Here is a 7,500-nt window from a genome sequence, read left to right on the forward strand (position 1 = left end):
TTGTTAAAATTGTACATACTCATAGGCTCACACACACCATGCACACAGTGAGAAAAATGAAAATGATGAAAGGCAAAATAAAACTATTCAAAAGAACAAAAGCAAAGATGAAGCTCTATTTCGTGTGCGCCAGTTTCAGGTAATATGGAGGGGATGAAGGGGGAACAAAGATTTTAATTGGCTTTCTGTTACTTCCCGGTCTTGTACTACTTTGTGAGAATTGACTTTCTGTACTAATCTCCCTAGGATTAATTTGTTTTTGGAGACTGTGAATGCCACATTTGCACAAACGCCTGCTGACTTTCTATCCAAACACCTGCACCGCTGTCACAACAGCGGCTAAATCAGTTTAAGCCTTTATCAGATTAACCCAGGTCAGTTGGATTTGGGCATCAAACCACAAAACATAATCCAAACACACATTCAACAGTTACAACAGACGCTTTAACAATCCAAGCTTCCACTGTAGCTGTAGTGTCTCATTGAGGCTTTCTTTCATAAAGCCATGAGCTTTTATGCTTTTATCTATTATGCGTTGGTTCTTTTTCTGTGGAGCACATTGAATTACTCCTGTGTATTAGATTCACTAGGTTTATAAATAAATAAAAATGCCTTCCCGTTCCTTTACAGATGACTGAGAGTAGGCCTATATTGTGTTCGGAACATCTATTCATTCACAGCCTGGTTATTCCCAATAAAGTGCACCTGTGAATGTCTGGCTATTCAATGCACAGCTTATGACTTGTTTACAGCACTTTTAGCATTCACTTACATTTAGCAAACAGAGGCTAATCACTCTGAGTCAACAGACGGTCTTGGGGACGGGAAGCGATTAGCAAACAGTGTTCCTGCTCTGTGATGTGCTCGTCTAAATGACTTTGCTCTGTGGGAGAGCACAGGATGTGTCGGGGTGTCACACTGGGTCCTCACTAGACTGACGCCTGGTGACTTGCTTTAATTCATTTATGAATGATTGAAAACATTTTTTTTCTGTCTAATTGTGGTACAAAATTGTTGGGGAAATGTGATAGGCACTAATGGTCTGTCGTCGGCCTCGCTGTTAGCTGCAGGGCAAGACACAGAAATGGCTTCAATTTTACTGTTAGTTTTTGTAGCAAATTTGATTAAATAAACCTGGGGGGTAAATGTGACTATGATGAGTCAAATTGGACTTTTTAACGGTGGCCCCAGTGGCGATATGACATTAGTGGGGAAAACAAGCCTCCAAGGAAAACACACACAAACAAACAAACAAAACATCACTAGAAAACCACAAATAACAACAGAATAGAACAAATGTCGAGCAGTTACAGCATGCAGCATGCAATCAGAGTGTCACAATTCTTCTTCTCGTTTACAGACCAGGAGGGTGTGAGGCACAAGCAGAGACATTTAAGAATGCCATGGAAACAAACCTGAATGTGCTGCTTGGCTTAGTTTTCAAAACAACAGCCCAAAGAAACAGACCGACATGGGGCTGGTGTGCGGAAGACCAATTTCTGTCAGTGTTGTCTTTAATAAGGATAAAAAGCCTTCATTGTAGCAGCCTGTCATCATAGAGGTGACAGAGACTGCGCTGGATCCATCACCCCTCTCCTTTGAAAGATGACGCCAGTGCCCCAGTCTCGTCTCTGCCAGCATCTGCCTCCTTGGGCTAATTTGACGGCTACTGATATAGGGGCATGTTAGCGTCTGTGTTTGCGTTTAGGTAACAAATAGGCCTGAAAACCCTGAGTCAGACGTCACCTTTGTTTGGGTGTGTCTGCGCGCCTCTGACGGATGGCCTCGGTGGATCTTCCCTGTCTGACAGTGAGCGAGGACAAACGGTTAGGGTGGCTCTGTAGTGGGCCTAATTAGAGATGAATGATACATCTATATTACTCCTACTGCCTAGGAGCTCGGAAGCAGCTGACAGATTCATATGTGTTTACATAGTAGGCGGAAATTCTGTCAGCAAGAATGCAATTAAGAGTAGTTTGTGTTTAAATAGATTGCATTCATTGCTGCAGACTGCGCTGTGCTGTAGTGCCAGTCATTCTTATCAACCTTGACACTTTAAAATAGCTTTACAAATTCATTATCCTCAATAATATACACTACTCACAATAGGTTAGGGATATCTGGCTTTGGGGTGAAATATACTATACTGAAAGTACTGAAGTATTGAACTGTTGTACATGCACATTCAAAATTTTGCATTAAGTTGACATGTAAAGGTTAAATACATTAAGTTCACCTATAAAGATTGTAGTGGATTTTAGGTTCATCCTGAAGTTTCACCCATAAGCCGAATACCCCAGACTTTTTGTGAGTAGTGTATATATTTTTGTATGCTGTCATTCCTATTTCACGCTGTCTGATGTCTTCCTTTGTGGACTGTGTAACATACTGGCTCTAGTATGTACATTAAAGGGGAGACCAACGCAGTATAATAATAATAATGAATGAGTTTATTAACTAAAGTTAACATAAACTAATATTAAGAAATAACGATAAAAGTGTGGTGCGAATCAGTGTAGTGGTAAATACGCAAAATGAGATGTAAGTCAGTACAAGGAACAAGGGTAACGCAACGAAATCCAATTCAACGCCGGGAGGAGGGCTGCCGCCCCAAGCACAGACGGAGCTGGTCCTATATTCACCTCCAAATTAGGCACACCTGGGCACACAGAGGAAGAGAGGAAACGAGCACCTAGGCCCGTAATTGCAAAATGGGCGGGGTTAAGACATTGCGCGGCCGGGCCGTAACATATCCCCCCCCTTAAAACAGAGGCCCTCGCCCGCCGGGCCTCTGTCTCTAATCACGGCCCAAAAGTGAACATAAAATACACCCCTATATCCAACATTTCTGACTCGTCCCATTATCGCCCAACCGCATCCACCACCAACATACAGTTTCCCCTCCACCATACTCACATAGGGCCAGATGAAAACCCCAAACCCCACACTCACACCCATCACCCCTCACCACGTCTCACTCTCTGGCCCATCGCCCACCCGGCCCTCGACAATTCCAGAACCTGAAAAAGTAATCTAAGAGGGACAGGGGTAGACAGACAGGGGAGAAGAGAGTTGACACAGGCAAGCATCTCGCACATTACCTGACGGACAACCGCAAATGGACCGGTGAATTTTCCCCGAAATGGAGAACCATGCATTGGCACCCGCGCCAATACCTGACCCCCCAGACTGAACAGTCTAGATTCGGTCTTATGATCAAACATCTTTTTCATACATGTCTGCGACTTTTCCACTACACATTGCGCCGGCAAACCCCATCTGCGCCTACCCCCATCGATGTAATCCCCAAGACGAACTGGTGACTCCGACTCTTGCAAGCCATCCTTTAAAACAGACAAAGGACCAGCGGACCCTTTTCGCATAAGTAAGCCATCCATAATAAAATACCCCTTATCTATGTTTTGTATTTCCTCTTCAGGCAAAGCCAAATCAACCAACTCAACCAAGCCCTCGTCGTATTTCTGAGGCAGAATAAAACCACAGTCAAATGATATAGGCCAAACAGTCAATTGAGGAGCACGTTCAAACGAGCGAGCCACTCCTTGGACGCAACTCTTTGCACGAGTCCCCGCGCAAGCAGTGAAACCCTCGGGAAATGCTACACACTCATCCGATCTTAAAACCTGGACAGGCTCAGTGGCCACAACAGGTGATTTCCTACTAGCCCACACTTTGTCTTTAGCAAGTATATTTCCTAAAATCACGTCCACGCCAGGCACTGGTAAAGCCGGCCGAACAGCAACAATTACTTCCCCCTCCACAAGATCAGAGCTTAGCACAATTCTGTGGAGAGGAACGGACATAGAGGTCATCCCAATGCCCCGAATTAAAACACTTTTCCCAGTGCTAGATTTACCAGAAAAGGGTAGGACCGATTCAGAGACAAATGTTTCCGTAGCACCAGTGTCACGCAAGATTTTTACAGGTTTTCGCTCAGAGGAACCTCCTAATGAGACGAAACCGTCTGTGATGAACGGCCCGTAGCTCTCACCTACAACCTCATCCGCGACAGTGATCTCAGCTCTAGGCGCAATTTTACCTGCAGAACAAAACAAGTGTCCACCTGCTCCACTTCTAATTTTATGCTGTTGGACCGGGACTGCACACAAACCCCACTGGGCAGGTTTTTCCTTGTTCTTAAACTTTGCTTTCAACACCTCACAGTCTGCTTTCCAATGTCCAACCTCCCAACAATAATTACAGCGATCAGGATCAGATTTAGTGCGCTCCGACGAATCTTTACCTTCTGATTTCGAATTCCAATCGTCGTGAAAACGAGACGGCCCATGTTCCTCTCCAATATGAGTGCTAAAGTAATCAGACTTAGCTTTATGCGTTAAAACATACTCATCAGCAAGCACTGCTGCTTCAGTTACAGTTTTAATTTTGTGCTCATTAACGTATGTAGCTAAACGGTCAGGGACAATATTCTTGAACTGTTCCAAAATCATTAACTCCACCAAATCCTCAAGCGTGTTAACGTTAACAGAGGAACACCAACGGTTGAAAAAACTAACTAGTTCTCTAGCGACCTCAGCATACGTTTGACGGTCGCCTTTTCTCCAGTTCCTAAACCGTTGTCTATAGTACTCTGGAACCTGTTCATATGCTCTTAAGACCGCTTCTTTTACATGCTGATAGTTTCTACGCTCGGACACCGATAGCGCCACAAACGCATCTTGAGCACGTCCCGTAAAAGTGGTCTGAAGCAGTAGTATGCGGTCTGCGTTACTCCACTCATAATTGTCAGCAATACCTTCAAAGAGAGAGAAAAAGATGTCAGGCTCACAGTCATTAAACTTCGGCAAAAACCTAATCATATGGGACAGATTTCTGTCCGTGCCCATCAACAACCCAGAGGAATCGCCCCGTATTTTCCCTTCCGCAATTAATTTTAACTTTTCTTTCTGAAGATTGCTGTCTCTCTCAGTTTCTACCTGGCGTTGTTTAAGTTTTTCCACCTCTAATTCATGTGCCTTCCTTTCTGCCTCCATGCGCTTGAGTTCTAACTCACTCTCTTTTTCGCGTCTCTTTTCGTCTGCTTCTAAACGTCTGAGTTCCCATGCCCGGTCTTTCTCACGTTCCGTTGCCTCAAATCGTTTCTGTTCCATTTGTAGTTTTAAAATTTCAGACTGTTGCTCAAAACTGAAAACCTGCTCAATGTTAGGAGAGGACGTCGCTGACGGGCCATAGCCACCAGGTGCTGGATTTACTGACATAATGAACAATTCAACCAATTTACTTTTCACACGTTCTTTCAGTTCTTGCTTCGTAAGTCCTTTGGGAATATGTTCAAATTGATAATGGTCAACGACTTTAACTAACTGTGCCTTCGTTAGGCTTTCCAACAAAACCTCTGATGGAGACGTAAAAAAATCATTGATGTCCACTGTAGGCATCTCACAACTTTGGTGTAACTCTTCTATTCCACAATCAAAACAATAGGACAAAGATAAACGCTAAACAGGTTGAACAGTCAGGCACAGGTATTACGGCCACCCCATTTCCCGGATAGCTGACAAGAGCTTCCCCGTATCTATCTCCCCAACAATTCCCTTAATATTTCCACCTCTAGTCTTCAGTGTGCCCACATACAATTGAGTTGCTCCTCACGCAACCCCAGCGCGTCCGACACACCAAAAACAATAAACTAAAATAAAAAAGGCAAAGAAATAAACAGCGGTAAGCGCTTATACCTGCGACGGGGTTTTACATTAGCTCGGTAGGTCTAACCTACCTTCCACCCACTTAACAGAAGCACCTGTACCCAATTTACCTGTAGGCCTACGCGTCAACCCTGCAGCCAGAAAAATACACCGGCTGCACGGCTCCAATGGCTCCCCTCCTCCACGGTAACCAAAAGCAAAACAAAGCACAAACCAATCAAAGAATTACCAAGCAATCAATTTAAGCCACTTATCCAAACTAACCACTAGCTAAGCAAACAATTACTGCGTGGTACTCCCCAATTTCAAACACGTTTGCTGCAACAGGCAATTTACACCTGAGCGCACAACTAAACTAGAGGCAATACTTAACCAACAATTTAACTTATTTTTTTAAACCACCAGACGAGTTACCGAAAAATAAGTTACATACCAATTCCGGAACACTCCCGGCTCGAGCCCCCACATGTAACATACTGGCTCTAGTATGTACATTAAAGGGGAGACCAACGCAGTATAATAATAATAATGAATGAGTTTATTAACTAAAGTTAACATAAACTAATATTAAGAAATAACGATAAAAGTGTGGTGCGAATCAGTGTAGTGGTAAATACGCAAAATGAGATGTAAGTCAGTACAAGGAACAAGGGTAACGCAACGAAATCCAATTCAACGCCGGGAGGAGGGCTGCCGCCCCAAGCACAGACGGAGCTGGTCCTATATTCACCTCCAAATTAGGCACACCTGGGCACACAGAGGAAGAGAGGAAACGAGCACCTAGGCCCGTAATTGCAAAATGGGCGGGGTTAAGACATTGCGCGGCCGGGCCGTAACAACTGTCAAGGCACTTATTACAGTATTTGGCTTGAGGTTGATGGTTGAATGCCTGATGTTTTCCTTTGAGGATCGCAAAATACTTATTTCTTTAGCCTTCTTTAAATAAATTCAATTGAGGCTTTTGGACACATGAATGCAATCATGCAAGACTAATTTATTGCCATTGTGTCCCTAAAGCAATCGCAGCTCCAGGCCTTACTTGAATTTCTGAAGAATCTTATTAGCGACAATCTCCAATGCCAATTGCTATTCGTTGAGGAGGCACACTTTAATAGTTCTTTAAATGGTCTCCCTAGAACCTTCTGGGTTCCTTAGTGGTCCCTTACGGAGCCATTACAAATTATGAAGATATGAGTGTATTTCCTACACCCATAGCAAAACATCCATAATGTATTGTTCATTTAACTGTAACATTTTGTTTGACTGGACTTTTTTGTTTGTTTGTTTAACTGGGCTTTTAACTGTAAACTTTTTCTTAAACTGGCCAGTTAACTGTAAGTGTTTTGTATCAGAGCTCTAGATTTTCCTCTATTCTTCCAAAACAATTCTCTCATATTCCTCTCTACTCATCCCCCCTGGTTTCTCCTCTCAGCCTCTCTCTCTCTCTCTCTCTCTCTCACTCTCTTTCTCTTTCTCTATCTCTCTCTATGTGTGTCAAAAGGCCTCCGGTCTTTCTCCCCAACTCCTTTTGTTCATGACCCTCCTCTCTCCTCTCTCCTCTCCTCCTCTCTCCTCCTTTCTTCTCTCCTCTCTCCTCCTCTCTCCTCCTCTCTCCTCTCCTCTCCTCTGCCTCCTCATTATAGTCTTTGTGATGTGTATTTTACAAGGGCCTGATTTATACGGCTTTATCCAGGCTATTGCAGAGACATTACGCTGCATCGTTATCTCTCCGCCCGGGTCTCCCATGGCCTCCCCTGCTCCCCTCGCACTGTGCCTCATTTTGTTTTATTCTCACTCCGCGTCTCACTGATGT

The 7,500-nt window shown here is 43.9% G+C and overlaps 1 protein-coding gene across 1 annotated transcript in view; it reads left to right on the forward strand.

Annotated features, from left to right (window-relative positions):
- chrna11 (cholinergic receptor, nicotinic, alpha 11) overlaps positions 1–7,500 on the forward strand; it is a 55,299-nt gene that overhangs the window by 1,476 nt on the left and 46,323 nt on the right. The window lies entirely within an intron of this gene.

The sequence above is a fragment of the Sardina pilchardus genome, chromosome 24, assembly GCF_963854185.1.
Source record: "Sardina pilchardus chromosome 24, fSarPil1.1, whole genome shotgun sequence".
Taxonomy (NCBI): domain Eukaryota; kingdom Metazoa; phylum Chordata; class Actinopteri; order Clupeiformes; family Clupeidae; genus Sardina; species Sardina pilchardus.